Below are 21,969 nucleotides of genomic sequence, written 5' to 3'. Positions count from 1 at the left end.
AAGGACATCTAAGAAGGCCTATGTTTTGAAAAGGAATGGTCAAACTATAGAAGATTTGGTAGCTTTCTCTTCTTCTTGTCCAGAAAAATAAATTGTGGCACAAACTCTGCTCACAGAACCTTACTAATCCCAAAAGGAGTTTGAACGCAAGTTAGCACGAGTCATTCAGAAGCGATTCAGAATTCAGGTGGATACTTAACTGTCCCAATCCCAGTTTAGCTAATAGGCTTTACTAGGAAAGTTGGTTTTGACCATTCCGTTCCTTAAGCACATCTAGCATAAACGTTAAACATCAAGCAAGACAGGACAAGCCCATAAGGATGTCCTGAGAGGTCCAGTGTGGACTTACAAACACTGACAGGCCCATGAGATTTTGCCCATAGACAGCCAAAGATCTTGAGGGAGCCTACAAGCCTTGGCCAATTTTCAGTAACTCTTCATGTAATAAATGTCTCCATTACAAGCTTAAGTAGACCTACAGCCACCTGGTGGTGAATACTACAATTGCTTTTTTTGATAGACAAACTTAAATGTGTCTATTTCAAGAGACTCAAAATCACATTGGTGGAAGCTCAAAGGCCTGTGCTGGGATGGAACCTACCTTGTATTTCAGTAACTGTCTCCAGTTTGCATCAGGGGTGAAATCCAGCAGGTTCTGGAGAACCGGTAGCAGAAATTTTGAGCAGTTCGGAGAACCGGCAAATGCCACCTCTGGCTGGCCCCAGAGTGGGGTGGGAATGGAGATTTTGCAGTATCCTTCCCCTGCCACACCCACCAAGCCACGCCCACAGAGCCAGTAGTAAAAAAAAAATGAATTTCACCACTGGTTTCCATACTGGGGACATCATGGCTCTTTGGGTTAATCCAAACTATGGTTAGTATGTTAAGAAAGAGTTAAGGAAAAGGGCAGGATTTTGTATGTAGAAAATTCTGGGTTCAACTCCTGACCAAAAAGAAAAGAAGGAACAGGAAAAAGAAATAGAAGTAAAGTACTGCCGTTTAGTTCGTTTCACTTAGCATGTTTAGAAGTACTAAGAACCTTCCCAGATCCCCACTTTCTTCTTGAAAAGTTAATGTTCTTCCTGACCTAAAACTCCCAGAATCGTCAGCTAGAATGGATAATGGCTACCACGTGGGAAAGGACCACTGTAGATGCCCAAAATTTCGTCCAGCAAAAGAACAAAATATTTGGTGTTGAAAAGGGCTCGCAGAATATTCCAACTCTAAGGAATGGAAGAGAACTTTTAAATTTAAGCGATAAAGAGCAATAGTTAAGATAGCACAACAAATGATGGAAACTGCAAGAGGAAGGAAGGAAGGAAGGAAGGAAGGAAGGAAGGAAGGAAGGAAGGGGAAAAGAGGAGAAAAAGGAAGGAAGGAAGGAAGGAAGGAAAGGCAACAGTAGATGTTCCTCTATAGTGATTCTTTGAGCCAAATCTGGCAGGGGTGTCATCTGCTACAGCTGGGTGTCAAGGACAGAATTCGAGACCCCACCCACATATGACTCTAGCTCCACCCACTCATCACTCTCTGGCAAGTTTCCCACCAGGATCTGCAGCTCGTGGCAGGAAGGTTTTCCTACCCAGCCCTCTCCTATAAGGAGATAATGTTTGTCAAGGATTAGGTTTGAAAACGGATGAGCACCTGCCAGATGGATGCCTTTGGATCTGATAAAAAAATATCATTTTGATGGAACTCTCTTTCATTTAAAAAAAAAAAATATTTACAGTTGCCAGATGCTAGAGATACTTGAGGGAGAAGTTGACAAGTGGATAATTGTCAGCAGAACTAAAACAGACACTCTGTTTACAGTGGAAGATGATTAATTGTGAGCAAATAAAACGGAAGCCACCTCTTTCTTTCTTTCTTTCTTTCTTTCTTTCTTTCTTTCTTTCTTTCTTTCTTTCCTTCGTTCACTCGGCGTCTGGAGTTCAACAGAGACACAAAACAGAAGCAAGGAAGTCCTTCAACAGGAGCAAGTGAATAAATCTTTGTCTTCAAGAAAATTGCCCAGGAGGGTCAGGCTAATGGAAACAGGCGGTTTAGAAGGTCATGGGCACCCTGGCAGAGGGGAAGCAAAATTAAAGGATGGGTGAAGTAGAGGAGACATTGTCCTGACCCTCCAAAGTCAGCCTAATTCTCTTATTTTATTTATTTGTTTAATTTATATGCCGTCCATCTTGTCTGGTGGTGACTCTTGTGTAAGGAGGTGAATGGCTGGTTCCATGCTTGAATCCTGAATACTGGGCCATACTTGAAGTAAGATGCCATTGAACATCCTTTCTGCCTGAGTTGGTTGAGAATGTCTTTGAGACAAGATTGGAGATTCCCGATTTCCAGGATTTCATTCTTTATGGTTAGGCTGCACTTTCAAGTCTGGGCCAGTTTATGGACACCATGAACACCAACTCAAAAGATTTCCAAGGAAGACTTCACCCACGTAGTGGGTTTCTGCCGTTTTTCACTGGAGTGAAACAACAGGAGGGTTTTTTTTGAAGGGGGAGGGAAAGACCATTCACACCACTTGAGTAAGCTATAATTTATTGTCATTGCAGAACCTTAAATGTGTCAATTCTAGCCTGCTCCTCAAATATGATTGAGGACACTTAAAATACAATTAATGCAGTGTTGTGAAGGCCCCTGCTTGAGTTGAACCTACCCAATGTTGCTCCACAAGGTCTCCTAGAGAACAAAGACAGACTTCTTCTGAACAGACTAAGCCAATGACGAGGAATGAAGACAGCCCTAATATAATGAAATCATAAGCCATACAGGGATAGACCTCATTTTGAAAGCAGAACCTTTGAACGTCTCACCGATTCAGAGAAGAACAGCCCTTCCTTCTTTTTCCCCAAAGGTGCGGATATTTATTGACTCTCCAGCTTGCTCTCATTTGTCAGTCATGAAAAGTCACCCCCAGTTTACAAGGCAATCCGTTTTAAGCAACGCCATCCATCACCAGACGGAAGCGAGGAACCTGCGTTTTCTCGTCCTCAATGAATTTTCCGAGGGTCAACTCACCAGAGCCGCAGTTGGCATCTCCATCATTGCCCTCAGGTAAGGAGCCCGACTTTCCTGCTGCTCATCCAGATGGGTTCAATGAACTGCAGATGTGTGTGTGTGTGTGTCTTGCTTATTGAGCTGCTGAAGGTATTCTATCCCCTGGCATCATCAAACAGCTAAGGAAGAAGGAGAAGGCGATTCACCTCCTCTGGTAGCAACTGCTGACAGGGAAATAGAGATGCAATGGAAGTGAACCAATTCTACTTTGGGGGATGTCCAGATGTTCTTGTATTTGGGATGCTCAAAGCTTCTGAAGACAGTCCTCGACTTACAACCATTCCTTTAATGACTGTTTGAAGTTACAACAGCATTTGAAAAAGTGACTTAGTATGTACACAGCACTAACTGTTGGACTCAACAGGCTGGAATCTCAGTATCCAGAAGCTTTGTCCCAAAGGTGCTTTTTCAAGAGGAAGGATTTAATGCAAGGAATATAAATCCTTCCATTCCCCACCCTCCAGTCAGAGCTGAAGAAGCTTCTTGAATGAGAAGCAAAACATCTTCAAAGAAAAACTAGAAAGTCCAGTAGCCTCTTGAAAAAGCACCTTTGGGACAACCATGACCTGGAGGACGGAGAATCTCCATAGATATCCAGAAGCTTGTTCAGCTTCTTCCCAACGATTTTCTCAAGAACATAAGCTGTATCCTGTTGGATCAGACTTCCGCCCTATTTAGTCTTTTGACTAATCTCTGAAGGTTTTCTACAATCTGATCCTCCCTCTGAATGCTGGGTGAGCTCTCTCTGTCTACAGCGCTCTGTTTAAAAAAACAAATTGTGAAATATATTTTATTCAGTGGGAAAACGAAAACAAAAAAGGTTTGGGGCTCGTGCAGGAACTGTTATGTACACAGAAGTGTGCTTTTCACAAAGTCAGGGTGTCCCTTTCCAAAAAGGAGCTTCTTTCCTGCAGGAACAGAGAATGTTTTGCTCAAAGTGTTAAAAGCGCAAAGGCATGAGGAGAATTTTACAGTCATTAGTGGCTGTCTCACTCCTGTTGTTCTGAGTGACATCTCCAAAGCTTTATTTTTCGATGTTGCTGTTAAAATCACTTGCATTGTAAGCCACTGCCTTTTCAACCAGCTGCTGTCTACCCAAAGAGTTGGACTACAGCTTCCATGAAGTGTTCAGAATGCATCATAATCTAAAACACTGGGAGAACAGCAGGTTGGAGAAGGCATCTATCTAAGTTTTGTTAATGTTTAGGAGAGAGAGAGAAAAAAAAAGAGGTTTGCAAGGGCTTGCAACTATATTGCAGGCTGAACATTGTACCTGGCCTTGAAGTGTAAAGAAAATAAAATAGATTACATGCTGTTAATGTAATCTCCATCCGTGCCCTCTCTCTTGTCATGGTCAAGATCAAAATTGGGCCACCAGTTTTGGAAATATCCGAGGTCCGCACCCAAAAAGAAGTCACTTGCAAGAAGGTTCCCCCACCCCTCTTTAGCCAAAGACTGAAATTAATTCTATGCAAAGTTGCTCAGTAGAATCTGGGGTCTCTTTGGGGGTGTCTTTGGGACAGCAGAGACATCCGGGGCTGATTAAGCCCAATAAAGCGGCACAAAGCTGAGCGTAATAGGAGCAAGTGAGGGGCTGGGGAAAAAGGTATTGATTTTGTGTCAGACCAAGGTAGCCAGCAAGAGTTAAGCATTAAATCATGTTCCCTGGGCACTTGTCCACGCCACCAGCCAAAGCCGAAGAGCACGGCTGCATTTAATGATCTGTGGCACGAAGACTCCTTCAGGTCAATCATATGTACTTAACCTTTAGGGTTTCCATGTTGTCTGCTTGTCCAGCTGGTTCATGAAGTGTGTGTGTGAACCTGGGGGGGGGGGGAGTTTCAGGCGGTGATAACTTGATCTCGGAGACGTTTGTGGCGAGAGAGCCATTCAGCAGAAATTTCAGAAGAAGCAAAGGCGGCCTTGGCTCTTGGAGATCGATTGCAGGGGTTTCTTTTTTCAATGGTTTGTCTTGTACGGTAGCCTCTCTTTTACTCTTGCTTTTTTCCTCCTGCCTTAATTGTTGACCTGTCCTTGCACGAGGGATAGATTATTTGCGCAGCTACTTTTTTCTCATGGTGGTGATTATTTTTCTTTCGAGTCCTGCAATGTTACACACCCAGCAGCTGAATCTCTGTTCTGCTGAAACTGCCCCACCTTTGACCATCTGAGGAAGAAGGGAGCGTAAGATGCGGGGACGGAGAAGTGCACAATGGTTAAGGGAAAGAAAAAGAACAATAAACAATGCTTTTATTTACTGGGGAGGGAAATGAATCTATCCCTATTAAAAAGGCCAGCGTCTATTCAGAAAAACAAGAGATCTTTGGTGCAAGGGTAGCATTTGTGACTGTGTTCACACAAAATGATTAACTGAACGAATGAATTAACACAGTTACTGTGTTTGCACACTACATTGGTCTGCAAATGATGGAAGCAAGACAGATCTGCATGCCAGTCTGAAAACAACCCATGATGGTTAAAGCTAAGTTTAGCAGGTTGTGTGAATGTAACCGCTAGGCTTCTAACCATTGGCATTCTCGGCTTTTTTTGGGGTCCAATAGATGATGCTGATGCTCACCATTTTCTGAAGAGAGCCGGGCATCTTCTTACTCTGGAGATGCTTCTTTTCTCCCCCTTTTAGTTATACATCTTCATTAAATTTGCTGCCATGTGATTAAAATATATATATATATAAATATTCCAAAGCGAATGCTCTGTTGGTGAGGTTTCATAAAAGGAAAGAAAAGCAACTCTTTACATCTATTCACATTTGATATGGTCCATAAATGCCTCTTATTAGGTGTCTTTGATTAGCTATGGATTAATACAACTTTCGTCTCTCCTCCATCCTCCTTATTTCTGAACTCCCGTTTTTGCATATGGCTTCTATTAAAGAAATGAATTAGTGCCTAGAAAGGCGTCATGGGTATTACCAGCCAGCAGGAAGTGCAATATGCTGGTCAGTTCCCAGGAAGCAGGTTGGCCTTCTCCACGGACCATGTGGGCCCATTAAAGCCTGGCTGGTGTAGCAGAGCAGGTACTTTTAGTTAACTCCAAACTGGTCCACTTCAATCAGAGCATTCGAATATTCACTGGAGCTTTTGAAGGGGAACAAAAAAAAATGGAGGGAAGAGAACCAAGGTCACCTCAGCTTTGCAAGCTAGTCTGGTGGCTTCCAAAGGCTCGTCCACCATCCAGTCCGAGGGGCTTTCCGTGTCAGATGGTCAGTCCTGGAACCTCTCTTGCATCACAAAGAATGCTGGGGGCTTTCTGACCTTCCTGCACTCCATTCTGTGGGGCTGAAGGTGGCCTCCACTCTCTTCTTCTTCAGCTTCCTCTGAGAAAGAAGGAGGAGGGTCTCTTGAGGCAACCCACCAGCAGACGGGTGGGAGAAATCATTAGCAAAGCAAAGGAGTGGATGCAAATCTCAACAGGGGAGGCGGCAGGAGATTCAAAAGCTTCCAAGAGACCCTTCCCCCCCCAAGAACTCCCGAATAAAAGAGGACTGGAGGTCTCCTGTTGAAGTTCTTCGCCTTCTCTACAGCTCATTCTTGGTCACTGACACTCACTCCGTGTGAATCTGGCTTTCTTGTTCCAGCTCTGCAGCTTAGGACCTTGACACCCTCCCGTCTTCCTTCCGAGACCCTCTCCTCCTCTCTGGAGCTGATGTGGCCTCTTGAAGAAAGGTTTCAAAATTAGGCTGGGGCTCTAGGTTGCCGGCCCTCTCAAAGAGCCAAAAATGCATCCAAGCCTGCCCAGTCAGACGTGGCTTGCAATTGTTACGAGGATTCTTATATTAGGGTTAGAAAAGAAATAGGAGTAAAAATGTCCCAATTTGCCATAGTCAGAATCTGGTGCCAAGGGCTACATTAAAAGAAGCCCATTGTCCCCTGTAGCCCCACATCTCGAGAAGATGGAGCTACAATTTGGCCTGAAAAAGAGACGTTGCAGAGAAACAGGCTGGTCCTCTTTGGTCTCTGATCTTCCATCCTGAAACAAGGGCAGTGGGGTCTCCCAGCAGCAGCTGAGTGAAGACCCCAATCTTGGCTCAGTTCTTCCCTCCAGAAGGATCTTTAATCTGGCAACAGTTGGCAGGCATCCTCTCCAGGTTCTTCTGCTGCAGATTAGAATCTGATGGGGTTGGCAGGGAAGTCCAAAAGGAACACATTGAAAAAGAATTATTAATAATGTGCTGACTGAAAGACAAAGACGGGGTAATCCAGCCAAGGGGCAGGGATGATGTGCACAAATTCACGGGACCTTGTTTAATGTTGCATAAACCAAATGAGCTGCTCAGAAATTCCACACAGAATACAAAATAACTGAGTTGGAAGGGAGCTTGGAGGCCTTCTAGTAGAATAACACTCCTCATTCCTAGTGACAACTTCCAACTGCTCTTGGCACCCCCTTTATAGTCCTCTTTAAATACTTGCTGGCCCACTTACTGACCAATCAGAGTCGCCATTATGACTTGCAATTACATTCTGACCGCAGGACAAAGGAGCTAGTCATTCCCTTTGATTTCTAGTGGTGGGAGATACAAGTTAGCGAGATTCCTCAGAGAAGAAGACCTGAGAACTTCAGAACCAGGGTTTTCCCCAGGGAGTGAGACGTAAGGAGACTAGCAAGAGACAGAAGACAGTAGATTGTTTTAGCTTTTGATATTGGTTCGTCTATTTTAAGACCACCTGCACCATGGCTGGTTCTGGAGGACAACATGGTCTAGAGTCTAGACACTGGATCTCCACTGACTGGAGGATGCTCCTTCCTTGGACGACATTGACCAATGATAGTTAAGTGACCAACCCATCTTATTCATCACAGTCCTTCCCTTGAAATGACAGGTACCCTGTTTCCCCCAAAATAAGACATCCCCTGATAATAAGCCCAATTGGGCTTTTGAGCGCATGGCAGTAAGGCCAAGCGCTTATTTCAGGGTTCAAAAAAATATAAGATTATATTCGGGGAAACACGGATAGTACAGACTACAGTTGATGAAAAAGAATCCATCCATAGACTCAACGCTTCTGTTAAATCAGGGGTGATCAACCTTGGCAACATTAAGATTCCTGAACTTCAACTCCCAGAATTCCCCAGCCAGCATGGATGTCAAGAAGGATTCAGGATTAAGATTTATTCCATATTTTAATTATGCATCTTTTGTTTGTATGCAATTCGTACGTCAGCTATAAATCTATTTGTTTGTCTGCAGTGTCACCGCTGAATAAACACTGTAATTTTGGAGAACTTATGGCTGGCTTGTGCCTTCTTGTTTATGACAGAGTCTGGTTTCTTCAAAAAGGAATCAGTTTATTTGAGAGTATTTAAAAGTTCTTTCAGACTTAAAATTAATCAGGGAAGGTTAGAAAGAGCATTGAGCAACTTTGTTCAATAGGAACAATTGCAATCAATAAATACACATCGCTTCGAGGGGGGTTTGCAATTGAATGCTACCCTTAATTAATTCTCATTTACACATCCTGAAGCATTGCTTAAAAAAAAACTTTTGGTTTTTGCATTCCTTTGTTTTGCATTGGGGATTATCCTCTTGAGCCTAAAAATAATCCCCCCCCCCAAAAGGGATTTATCTGGTTTTATTAGGAGCATCATTACATACAGAATACTCAGCAAAGTCAGCAGAACATACATCTGCATCTTAGAGACTTAAAAACTGCTGGATGCCATGACAAAATTGTGTTTGCGGTGTTTTTATTATTAAACCTAGCTTTGAATTAGAAATCCCTACATTACAGCTTGGAGCGAAAGTCTGTTTACAAAACAGTATTTACACTTGACTAATTTTGCAGATCAAACTAATTAAATCAATTAAACTGGTGATTAACCAAATGAAGGCTGATTGCAAAAATTAGTGGGTTTATTTTGGAGGACTGGAAGTAAGTTAATTACTGCAGTGATTACTTGAACCTGGAGTACTCTAAATGTGGTATAAATTGAAACCTCGTCGTGAATTAAACTGGGAATTCATTACAGTTTAAAGCACAGTTAATACTATTCAGGCTTTGGATCCTGGGGGACACGTTCAGTTGCTATTTTGTACACTGATAAACAATCACCGAGGCTGTGTTTCGTTTGAAGCGAGCTTCTGCAGATCGAAGGAATGGTAAGTTTTGCACTTGTGATTTGCTTTTTTTAAAAATGGTGCACCAAGGAAGGTGTAGTTCTCTTGTTAACACGTGTCAATAGTGGTGAATTATTTTTCTTTAAATTTAATGCACCTGAGTTTTCAGTATTAACCATTATCATTACATCCCCGAAAGGTATCACAATCTAAGACAGTCCGTTGTGCGTAACAAAAATAAACACTTTATATGAGTTCACATCTGCAGGTTCAGATTGCAAAAGGGGATCGATCATGTGACCCTGGGGACACTGCAACCGTCATAAATACGAACAAGTTGCCAAGGGTCTGAATTTTGATCATGTGACCAAGGGGATGCTGCAATGATCATTCAATGTGAAAAACGGTCATAACTTACTTTTTTTAGTGCTGTTGTAACTTCGGTCACTAAACGAACTGTTGAAAGTTGAGGGCTGCCTGTAATTGAGAGCATTTGATTGAATGCAGTACATTGAACCAAACTCAGTACATTGAACCAAACATGCAAATTCACCACATTTCAAAATTTATTCCATTGACTGCACTTCTACAAGATTTCATGGGAATCTTTAAGATTACACAGAGTGACCCAGAATTCCCCTATCCAGAATTCATACAACCCGGTGAAGATTGCACCCACAAATCTACAATGGGAGTTTTACTTAACATTCTAAAATATTGAGGATGATACTTGGGAGATTATAGATGCCAAAACTCAATTGCACAATAAGTGCATTTATCCAATGCAAAAAAGAATCCCAGAAAAAAGATGGAAAGACCATCAACTCTAACCATTGACTAGAAGTCTACATATTAGTGTTATATATTTTAAGCTGATTTCTAGGATAGCCCAAAAATGTGTCAAGCTCCCTTCTCCCCAGAAATGTTTTTGATAGCTAAGATTCATAAAGATGGATTTGTCCTGCACTTGGCAAGCCATGATATTTTCCTGGATGGACTTGCTTTGATTTGGGGACAATCGAATTGTTTTGATTTGGGGATTTGTGTATTGGTCACTATCACTAGTTGCTATCTCTTTTCACCTCTCTCAACGAGCCTGCAAATGTTGTTTTGAGCAGAGAGAGGAAAATTCTCCAAACATTTCCACAGATTAAATATTAGGATTACAACAACCTTAGGTCCTTATCTACGATCTGAAAAATACTTCCTTTTGACATGGGGCAATGGGGCATGTTCAGTGTTTTTGCCATCTATTATTCTGTGTTTGCTGCTATATCAGAGGCGTTGAAATGTATACACACACACAAGGTTCATTTTGTTTTATGTCATATACACGTGAAAGCATTTCGTTTATTAATGCTTCATCCAAAAGCATTAAGAAAATAATTCATATGATTTACTTGCTTGGATCTCACTTGTTTTAAATTTAAAACAAAACTTGGCTGGAATGTAAACTGGTCTGAGTATTAGTGAAGGGTCTTCACAAACAATGCATCTATTGAGGTAAAATTATGTGGGGGTTTTTTCTGGAGGGGAAATGACATTATTATTCAAAAAGTGCTAATTTGGGCTGGTTGCCCCAAGAGAAATGGTAAATTATGAGGTCATGGGGACCTCATTGCAAAGTATTTGCCAAACTTAATTGGTGCAATAAATAAAATATGCATGCAAATGAGACTGGTTTCTGAGAGAAAGGAATCCATTATCCCGTGTAGCTAATTTGATAGCAGCTTCACTGTAATTTAAGTTTGGGTCAAAAAAAAAAAAAAAGCTTTCATAGGGAATCAGGAGAATAAACCCAAAGGTTCATACAGGAGCTCTATAGACCAGGAAGGGTTTTCCAAGAAACCGATGGTCTGATTCCTGTGTAAAATAGTACATTTCTCATCCCATCTGCAGGCCTTTGAGTATTTAAGATAATTAATATTCTTTTTTAGTTTAATCCATTTTCCGTTTCTTCCCTTTGCTGTGTTATCTCTTCTGTATCAAAATCCTCAGAGAAGTTTACCCTCTTGTATTGTGTAAAATATCACAGACATCAAAGTCAGCATGTATTTTTATGAGCTGCCTCTAAAGTAGATTTATCTTTGTTTTAGTCTCATTGCAATCAGTAGTAACAAGTTAATCACGCCTAACTTCAATCCCATTGGTTTCAAGGACACTTCTGGATCAATCTACGGTTTCAGTGACAATAAAGGAAGATTTTAAGAAACAATGGAATTCTGTGATTCAATTCCTCATTCTTTTTCTATTATAACTTGCCTTTATATATGTGTAGGGGAGAGAAATCTGCAGTTAGACTGTTGCTTTTTCAACATCCAAAATGTTAGAAGAGAGGAAGACGGCCTAGACTGAGTCCAGCCATTGGTTCATCTATAACTCAGTGTTTTGGGTGAAGCTTTCAGGAACTCTTAGTAGAATTTCTTTACAGCTCTTCCTGGATACTGGATACAAATTGAACTTGGCCTAAAGTAAGAGTAAAGGTTCCCCTTGCACATATGTGCTAGTCATTCCCGACTCTAGGGGGCGGTGCTCATCTCTGTTTCAAAGCCGAAGAGCCAGCGCTGTCTGAAGATGTCTCTGTGGTCATGTGGCCGGCATAACTCAATGCCAAAGGCGCACGGAACTCTGTTACTTTCCCACCAAAGATGGTCCCTATTTTTCTACTTGCATTTTTTGCGTGCTTTCGAACTGCTAGGTTGGCAGAAGCTGGGACCAGTAATGGGAGCTCACCCTGTTACCCGGCACTAGGGATTCGAACCACTGAACTGCCGACCTTTCGATCAACAAGCTCAGCATCTTAGCCATTGAGCCACCATGTCCCTCAACTTGGTCTAGGATGGTGATAAACCTAGTAAGCCAAATTGAAAGAAAGAGGTTGCAAACCAGGAAGCACCAGAAACCTACAGGTCTTCAGAACCCTGGACAGTTCCCATGTTCAAAGTTCAAAGTTGGTCTGGAGTCTGAACACATTGGAAGTTCTCTGAGAGCCTGAAACAAATGGATCCCAAATTGCCTACAAATAGAATTCCCACATACCATGTTGTCTTACTCTGAAGAGGCCAAGGCAAGGATAACAGTGGAAGATGTTCCCCTTAGAGTCCCTTGCAAAGATGAAAAAACTCAACACCTTTAATAGTTGAAAACAAAGCCAAGATCATCTCAAGAAAGTGATCTTAATAGCATTCAGAGAGATTGCTAACGACCAGATGACTGCAAACAAATAAGATCCTTCCATTCCTGCCCCACCATCCTTCCAGAACCAATGAAGCTTCTTGGATGAGAAGCAAAACATCTTCAAGGAAGAAACCAAGAAAGTGAAAAAAGCACCTTTGAAAAAGCACATTTGAGACAACCATGACCTGGATGATTGAGAATCTCCACAGACATCTCAAGAAAATATTAAAACCAAATCTGATGTAAAACATGTTTTGGAAGCAACGCCTGTGAAGAAGCACTAAGTTGTTAATAGTCCCCGAAGCTCTTATTGACAGTTAATAAAAACACTCTTTGGCTGCCCCCTCCAAGCAGGGTCACACATCTGTTGTTTTCACCCTGTTTATGTTGTATTTACTCATTTACAAGAGGGAAAAAAAAGCAGTTCATTGATTGAATACGAATGTCATGCTATTGTCACTTGGGATAACACTTGGCGTATCCCATTTTCGAGTGTCTAATTATTCCATTTGTAGACATGAATGCCACTTAGATGTCAGTTAATTCAGCACGGTAACTCAATTAGATTTCTACCGACTTGGATTTATGAAACAGCAATGGATTCGGAGAGAGATGGATGGGAGTCCTGGTTTATTTATCTCTAGCCTTCCTGATGCTATTTCTCAGGAGTTCAATTAAACATGCAAGCACTGAGAATGTTAGCAATCGTGAGCTAGCCTTTGCAATTAGACGAAAACGATTGAGAGGAAGCTCAGACAAACAGACGCCTATTGTTCCAGATTTTAAACCTGGATAGTTTCTAATAAACTGTAACGTGCCAGGCAAGAAATTTATGCCACTGAATTTTCCCTCTAGGAATGTGGTCAGCACTAGAAGGAAAGAGAAAGAAAGGGAGAGAAAGGCATGGTCAGGATATAGCCATCACAACGAAAGACAAGCCAACTTAAAGTTAAGAACAGAAGGAGAAAGTGATGATAATCTTCATGTACGTATTGAACTGTTTGTTGGTAGAATATACATCCTGCTTTTCATTCAATGAATGGTGCTAGGCAATTGAATTTATGCATTGTTTTCCTGCAATTTGCAGATTTCTAAACAATATACTTTTTTTTGAAATGCAATAATAGCTAGGTTGGCTGGGGAACTCTGGGAGTTGAAGTCCACCCATCTTAAAGCATGTTTATTGGGGAATTCTGGGAGCTGAAGTTCACTTTTTTTAAGGTGGGCCAGGTTACAGAAACACTGCTTTAAGTTCGTAAGAATATAAGGGGGACCTTTCAGGCTGTTTCAGTGGAGTCAAGGAGATGTTCTAGGCCTGGCATCCTTCCTCTGGTGGATGGCAAATCAATGGCTTCTTAATACCAGGGAGAACTAAACTGATATTTCATTATGGCGAAGTTGTATTTTCCCTCCCTCCCCCCCCAATCTGCCTTCAGGTGTTCATTTAATTTTTTTTTAAAAAAAAGCTAAAATTAAGAAGATTTTTAAGGCTTAGTAAACAAAAAAAAAAAAAAAGGATTTGAGCAGTGCATATCAGCTGGAGTAATAATGCCCTGCAAACTTGTTGGTTCTAGTACCCTGAACAAGGCAGGACGAACGTGGGAATCTCTGCCCACAGATGGCTACGGACCCTGGTTTGCCTTGGATGAATCAACTGATTTAAATTATTAGAAAAATGAAACGAAATCTTTGCCCTCCAGGAGGTTATTTAAACTCCCTGGCAGAAGAACGTGCTTGGATTACAGCTTTTTAATCATTTGGCAACCGGTTGGAGACCCTGCAGGAGATGCTTATTTTATGGCCAATCAGATAGGTCATCGATCTGAACCAATTTGTCAGCTGGTTGAGCATTCATGGAATTCCTTTCCTTTCCTTTCCTTCTTTCCTTTCCTTTCCTTTCCTTTCCTTTCCTTTCCTTTCCTTTCCTTTCCTTTCCTTTCCTTTCCTTTCCTTTCCTTTCCTTTCCTCCTTCCCTTATCTTCCTTCCTTCCTTCCCTCCCTCCCTTCCTTCCTTCTCCCAGGTGCTGCCTTAACCTTATCCAAATCCACTGAGCTTTATCTGGGATATAGTTTTTCAGCTGCAGAATTCCTTGCCCTGTTACAAGTTATCATTTCAAAACAGAGGTTGACCATCGTAAGTAAGGGTCCTTCAGTCTTTCTTACTGGACCCTACTGTATTGCTTAAGAATAAATTTTGATGGTCCCCTACAACCACCTGTCCTAAAATTATTATTTCCTTTTAACAGTCTGGTGAAAATCACATTCAAGATCAAGATGGAATGGCAGGCGAACATTTGAAATCCTCCTTGTACACTTTTGAAGAGAAGCTCTTAATACATAGCTTTAAAAACACACACATTAATATTGCTTACATTACAGCAAGTGGAAATTAGGGCCTGTAAGACTTCCTTGCCAGTGTTAGGGAGTTAAATAATAGTGCGTGTTTTCCATTGTACTATGATAAATGCAAAGCTATTACATAACCTTTTAAACAGTTGATGTAATTATCTGTAAATAGTAATGGTACCCCAAAAGGTCAGCTTTTGCTACCATTAGAGGTTTATGGATATAAAGTGAATTTATGCTTCCATAAAACAAGACTTTGACTAACCGGATTAATTCTACCCCAACTAAACCAACTGTAGTAATATTTAGACATAATAAAATGAGGCCAATTAAAACAATTTTATTTTCTCTTCTCTTTCTCTCGTGTGTCATATTGATTAATGGCACACTAAAATTAAACGAAGACCTTAAAACCCGGCATGGTTCTTCGGAAGACGTCCGCAGCTTGGCATTATTATCAACAAGATGAGGAGTTAAGGAAGATGCCCTGCCCGGGTATGAATATTTAATTAATAATTAGTCATGTAATTTCTCCTCAGGAATTATTATCCCTCAAACTGGTTTGTGAATTTAATTATTAGAAGCCTTTTTGTTTCCACGTCCCCCTCATTACTGTCAGGATTGATGTAACATAAACTTCATTAAAAATTAAAGCAAGAGTCTTAATTACAAGGCTACCCTGACTGAAGTCAGAATTAGCCAAGTCAGTGATGTGCAAATGAGTGCATTATTTAAGAAAGATGCTAGAAGTGCTTATGATAATACGCTGGGATCGCAGGAACAGACCTTTCCTCTTGCCGTTGCATATTCATTAAATGCACTATGCAAATTTAATGTAGCAGCCTTAGTAATGCGTTGTTAATTTATTCAGATTTATTGAGTGCCCGTTGTGTGTGTGTGTGCATGGGCTTGTGTGTGTGTGTGTGCGCGTGCAAATTTAATTACTCTACCTGCTGGGAAGATATTAAGCATACTGTCAGAGATTTCGGATGTGTTGATCTAGGGTAGCACACACCTTGATGGAGGTTGCAGTTGTAAAAAGGAATACTGTTTGGGGTAACTGGCCTTGAAAACCTATTTTGAGTTTTACCTGATAGTCAAAAAAGTAGTGAATGGGACTTCCCAATATGTAAAGAGAATCTGCCTGAAGTCAAGGGAAGATCTAAATAATTTTGTAACTGACATCATGACAGCAGTAAATGACAGAGGTCCATTGACGCTTGAAGGAATCATCTCGGTGGAAAGCATCATGTATCTATTTATATTATTCATTTAAGAGTTTTCTGGTTGAATACTGCAGAGGTCAGATGTTGGTCACAACTTGGGCATTTAATAACAGCATCGAGGTAAGAGAAGGAATGGCAGAATCTGGGGGTGGAGTCAAAAGAGAGTTCGGCCCCGAATCCCTATGTAGCTACAAACAAACTAAGTCCAACCTCCACCCTTGAGTGCTGTTGAGACTTATCAAACTCTAACCAAGTGCTGATCATTAGTTGAGGAGATTCCTGCACAAAGGCTTTCCTCAATAAATCAGTTAATTGAGATGCCAATCCCCAGAATTGTCAACCATGATGGCTTCTGGTGAATCTGGAGGGTTCAAAATGTTACCAAGTGTGAATTTGTCTTTAAATTAAAAAACAAAACAAAACAAAACCCAGCAGCCATTGGACATCTCTGCTTGTTCTGTTTATCTTGTTCATGGACCGACGTCCGTCGCACGCTGGGAAGGGTGGGATGATTGGGCATTTGCATCTGTTTAACTGCAGAAAGAGCTTGAAGCTCTGTTTAATTAAGGGCTAATTTGTTTGGGAGGAGGTCTCATGCTGGGAATTATGATGCTTTTGTGACTCGGTTGTGAGGAACAATAGAAAAGGAATAATAAGGCATCCTCTCAGCCTTTAATGGAGAGCATTGCCGAGCGAACAGATGACGGCCAATTTCCAAACGGAGGAATGTTGGCATTGTCTCAAAATGGGGTCTCGGAAGTAGCCCTTAAAGAGAAGGACAAAGGACAGAGAGAGGTCAGTCTCGGTAGGTTCTGCATGTAACAGATGTTCAAGAGGTCCATCACCAAAAGCCATGCTATTCTGCCTTGCAATCTCCTGGATTCCCCACCTCCCCCTTGTGTGAACATCACCTTTAGAAGCCCTCCTGTGGTTGCGTCAACACCATTGCCACCACATCCGAGCTGACAAATGGAGAGAAATTGATCTCAGCGGTGGCCCTAAATCTAAACCAAGTAAATGAGAGTATCAACACAAGAACCACCATAACCTTGCAAAAACCACAAATCATCTGAAGTCTGGAAATGATGGGAAATGGAATTCCCAGACACAAAAGAAAACCATTGTTTCAACTAAGTGGTCTTCTTTCCCTTTTGCTATGGACCAGTGGCTCATCGGCCTTTTCAACACCATCTCTAAATGTTGGGCCTTGGGCTCTTCAGAAGTAGGGCGGAAGTCAACTTCCAACCGTTAGAAGTCAACTTCTAACTTCTAGTCGACCTCTCTGGGACCCCAAGGGCCTGGGGGCTGAGTCCAGGAAAGTCAAGTTCTTGGAGAACAGGAGGTTAACAGTCTCCGAAGGAGGAGAGCAGGAGGGGCCGAGGCTCTGCAGTCCCCGGAGACAATCTCCAGCTGGGCTTCCCGGTTGCAAGGCATTAAAAACATCTAATTCCGTCGCACACTCCATCCTTCTCCCCGTCTTAAATGGCTGTCTATGGGGCATGATGTGTAATCGACTGGGGCTTTAGGACCAGTTTCTCTGAGAAGCTGGCAGTGCTCAAGGAGGGCCCTTGACACCGTTCTGACTTAATGCTAGGCACATCTGCAGCTCCTTGGGACAAAATTGACACTGTCTAGAGACCAAAGCAATCACCTCGCGCAGCATTAGAGAGCATTTACACTTGAGCCCGTGTTACCAGACAGTCAATCTTGACCTTTAAAAGTTCAGAGATTAGATTCTTTTGCGGTGAGCGTGGCAGGCATGGCGGGGAATTGGTTGCTATTCAAAGCAGCTTCCCGCGGTTGCCTTTGGGCTTAATTCTGCGCATCAATCATTTTGGGGAAGGCTCTTTTTAAGCACAGAGAGTTTGAAAGAGAACCCAGGGATTATTTTCACATTTTAGCCCGAGCGGCCGGCAAAGAATTGAAAAGGCAGGCTAAACCAGCTTTTAAAGACAGGGAGATCTTTTTCAGGATGCATGGCTGCTGGTAAATACATGAAAGTTTTGGGGGGGAGGGAAGGGGGAGAAAGAAAGCCAGGCAAGAAGGCACAAAGGGTAGCAGAAGTCCAGAGAGATGTGTGTGTCAAAATGTTGTTTTGGATCTTAGAGTTTATCAGGCCGAACTTAAACCAGATTGACCTAACTTGGTATCTTGGAGAGTGGGGCTAAGGGAGGCTGAGGGGGTGTATTCTGTAGGCCCCATCCTTAGTTTTATTTAAATATGTAACAAGACAAAGAACCCAACATCTCAACCCGGAGCTACATAGATTCTGCTCTCTGACGGCATTTCTGTTGACGTCTTCAATCCATTGATCCCAAATCAGCATAAATGCAACCCAGAGCATTACATGACACCAGAGTGAACTGTAAAATAACGAGGGGAAACTTTTATTAAATTAGCTTGACCATTTGGTCAACAGGCAATTTTCTGAGCTTGTTTTGTCCCCTTCCCTCCTTGGAGCCAGGCTTTTGAAGGACTGAAGGCTTCCCCAGTGCTTTAGTTCTGCCAAATGGTCCGATTTAGTTCTTTTTTTCCCTGGTACATCTTTGAGATCTAATTTTCCATTTAGGAGAAAGAACATACCCCAATTGTCTTTCAACGTCCTTTTAATGTTTTGAAAATTTAATTGTAATGCCTCAGCTGTTTGAATGCTTATTGTTTCTGTTAAAAGTCTGCAGAATTTCAAGCCGGGGAAGAATTCCCAGACACTTTTATTGTGGTGGTTCCTCTGATGAGCATGTCAATGTGGCGGTAGGTTAAATCTTATCCGCATTAGACAGACACACTGTTTCATTTATTCGTCCAAATGACCAGGCATGCCACCATCCTGTTTACTGAAACAATACTCACACCAACAAAACAGTCCAATGGTCTAAAAAAAATATATTAAAAGTTTTCTGACGCCAAAACCTAACTAACAACTGGTCGTCTCTTCACCACACAGAACACTTAAGCCATCCATGAACAATTTTCCCAGTTGGGTTTTGTTTTTTTTGCCAAATCGCTTGTTTTGATCTCACAGTCCATTTTGCAAAATGCCCAGGTAGAAGGAAAGAACCGATTACCCAGCCACATCAAGTTTACTTTGTCAACCTGCACAATAAATACACTCTGCAATTGCTGTTGTTATTCTATCTGAATATTCACCTTTTCCATAGAGAAAAGTAAGGTTGGGTGCAGGGGTGAAATCCAGCAGGTTCTGACAGGTTCTGGAGAACCTGTAGTGGAAATTTTGAGCAGTTCAGAGAACTGGCAAATGCCACCTCTGGCTGGCCCCAGAGTGGGGTGGGAATGGAGATTTTGCAATATCCTTCCCCCAGGAGTGGGGTGGGAATGGGGATTTTGCAAGTATCCTTCCCTTGCCACACCACGCCCACCAAGCCATGCCCACAGAACCGGTAGTAAAAAAATTTGAATTCCATCACTTGTTGGATGTATTTCTCATCACCCTATGCATTTCCTTCTCGCTGCTACATTTTTAAGGCAGGTTCTTGGACTTGAGATCTTACAAAGCCAAGTTCTGTAGATCGTGGGCTTTGCCATGCATCTGTTCTGGGGTGACTACCACTGGAGGTGATCAGAAAGTCATTTATAAAATATGGAAGGCTGGGTTTCTCATCTTTCTTGAGCTTGCAAAAGAATCCTGTGACAAGGATGCCTCAATCAAGACTTTTGAACCTTGTCTCAAAGATGATGTTTCAAAAGGCAACTGGACTATTTTTTGTTTTTCCTTGAGGAAGAAGACGACGCTTCGCTTCTCATCCGAGAAGCTTCATTGGTTCTGCCAGTTCTCATTCCTTGGATGAGAAGCAAAACATCTTCTGAACCCTTGGCTTGCCCTTTCCAAAACTGGTATGAACTGGGCAGCCGACCGAACGTCTCCTGCAGACTCAGCCTTTCCGAGCATCGCAAGAAAGACTTCCACATGGGCTCCGGAGTACGTTGCTGATTAATTTCCCTTGTATATATTTTTGAAAGCTTGTTATAATTATACCACTGGTTAATATTGTGATTGGAAATGTCAGCCGCGTACTTGATCTGCCTAATTAAAGAAAAGGATTGTGTTGGTTTATTGCTGCACGGAGGCTGTCAATTTATTATTATTGTTTTAATTTTTTTGTATTTTTTTTTTTTGTTGTTTCTGCCCAGAGTTTCCTCAAACCATCCTTTTATGCTGCGTTTAAAAATTGGATGGGGCATCTTGAGCAACAGATCTGCATTTCAAATATTCTAAAGAGCGGTGCAGTTCTTTGCTGATCTGTCATCCTCTGATCTTTGCCTTTTCCTCAAGACCTCCTGCACTGGGGGCTCATTTCCAGAGCAGACTCTTCTCCCAGAGATTGGTGGTGTTCAGTTCCTTGCTCTGCTTTTCTCCCACCCACAATCCCACCCCCTCAAGGGTCTCTCTAGCTCTGCCTCTCAAAATGACACAACCGGCTCCAAAGAACCTGAAGGCAAAATAAGAAACAACAGATGGAAACTAATCAAGGAGAAGAACTAAGAACCTAGAACTAAGGAGAAATTTCCTGACAGTGAAAACAATTCATCAGTGGAACTGCTTGCCTCCAGAAGTTGTGGGTCCTTCAGCACTGGAAATGTTTAAGAAGAGATTGGGCAAGCATTTGTCTGAAATGCTGTAGCGTTTCCTGCCCGACCTCCACTGTTCACTCTCAGCTGAGCTGATGCAACGGGGAGATGCAGCTTGCCTCTCTTGTAAGGTGGGGCGGTTTGCATCCATTGGAAATGGAGAAGGTACATCTTGGAGCCCTTGGAGCCCTCTCCCCCCCCCCACCCCAAATAATAAAACCTTGGAGTTTAATTGCCATGTCAATTTACTGGACCTAAGGCTTCACTGCTGTTAGCACAGCTAATAAGACGTTATGAGTTACCACCCAGGAATTCAGCCAATTTAACTGTAATGAAGCAGCCAGGAAACATATTCAGAGTGTTGGCAATTTTATCAGGGTTTTCTCCCTCTTCTTTTCAAAATAGGTCAAGAAGCTCATTTAGGGCTTACCTGGAAATTCATCTCTAATTCCAAGACTTTTAATTCCCCCCCCCCTTCAGTTCCGTTGTTGATGAATTTTGTGCAGCCGTACTGTGCAGAATACTTTGCAACGGACCTCAAAGTGACACTAATTCTTTCTGAAGTGTGTAGCTCTTCTTCCTTTGACCTTGTCCCTCTCTCTGGGATGATGGAGGGGTCACATCTTGTTCTCTCCCCCCCCCAACTCACCTTCGTCAAAAGAAACCTCACCTTCCTCTCTCTGGAGATTCTCTCCTCTGGAGCTCAGAGGAAACTCCCCATTGTTTAAAGGACAGCTTTGCAGTCCTTGTCCGGGTGAAGGAACGTGGGACATTTGGGGAACACGTGTCAACCTTTGGAGAATTGGGAGATGCTGCCACTTCTGAGGCTGAAGCTGTTGACACAGGGAAGGCGGCAATATTAATAGCTGCCCTGACTCATCCAGATGATGCGAAGGCTGTGGCTCACATCTGCCCAGACAGCTGTTGGGAACTGAAACTGACAGCTTCCCTGATGATCTATGGGGAGCAACACACATATTTCGCCGAGCTGACAGAATCAGGTCCGTTCTACAGATGTACCTGGGCTGCCAAGAGCCTCAGGATGAAAAATTCCCCAATAAGCACGAAATCTTAATTACTTCATCTCTGCCAGAAATCTTTGGACCCGGGTGGACTTCCCACATGGGAAAGATTAGTATCTCAGTGTAATTATTTATCCCTCTGGACCTGCTCCCAGGGGGGGCTCCAACTGCTAAGCGAGTGGCAACCCACAGTCTGTAAAAGACCCTTCAGATGGCCAACGTGAGTTGCCTCTCATTTCTGGGCTATCAAATTGGTATGAAGAACAGAGGCCTGCTGTTTTGGGGCACGGAGGACCCTGCTTTTACCACCTGCCGTCTCAGATCACTTGCAGGAGATCCCGTCTGCTGCAGGAATCTTCTCCGAGACTATGATCCTTTCCAGAGGCTCACCTCTCTCTTCTGAGATCAGACTGGAAGGGTCCCAGGTTGAACGTGAGCATCACCAAATGTGCAAAGCAGAACAGGTATGGTA

At 42.4% G+C, this 21,969-nt stretch overlaps 1 long non-coding RNA gene across 2 annotated transcripts in view; it reads right to left on the bottom strand.

Moving 5' to 3' along the window:
• LOC148112183 (uncharacterized) overlaps positions 1-21,969 on the bottom strand; it is a 42,401-nt gene that overhangs the window by 4,685 nt on the left and 15,747 nt on the right. For both annotated transcript variants that reach the window (XR_015729787.1, XR_015729786.1), the window contains exon 2: positions 9,558-9,616. This is a non-coding gene — a long non-coding RNA (uncharacterized LOC148112183). The remainder of the gene's footprint in view (positions 1-9,557; positions 9,617-21,969) is intronic.

This window comes from Pantherophis guttatus, chromosome 13 (genome assembly GCF_059756535.1).
Source record: "Pantherophis guttatus breed Tessera chromosome 13, ASM5975653v1, whole genome shotgun sequence".
NCBI lineage: Eukaryota > Metazoa > Chordata > Lepidosauria > Squamata > Colubridae > Pantherophis > Pantherophis guttatus.
This window is presented reverse-complemented; position numbering and strand designations above follow the sequence as displayed.